A 237-nucleotide genomic window follows, 5' to 3' on the forward strand; every position below is an offset into this window, starting at 1 on the left:
ATAAAAAAGAGGTTTAACAAGAACACTTTGTTCTAACAATATGGCAGCTTGGGATGCTCACCTACCTGGCATCTTCACTGAAGACAATGGGTGCACAAGAAAATGTGGTGAAGAAAGCGGATGATGCTTGGCTACCAAAAGATATAACACCTGAAGTCACTGAAGACAATGGGTGCACAAGCAAGTGTGGTGAAGAAAGCTGATGGTGCTCAGCTACCAAAAGATATAGCACCTGAA

Source organism: Echinops telfairi, unplaced genomic scaffold (assembly GCF_000313985.2).
Source record: "Echinops telfairi isolate 266 unplaced genomic scaffold, ASM31398v2 ScPeMD7_7457;HRSCAF=8495, whole genome shotgun sequence".
In the NCBI taxonomy this organism is placed as follows: domain Eukaryota; kingdom Metazoa; phylum Chordata; class Mammalia; order Afrosoricida; family Tenrecidae; genus Echinops; species Echinops telfairi.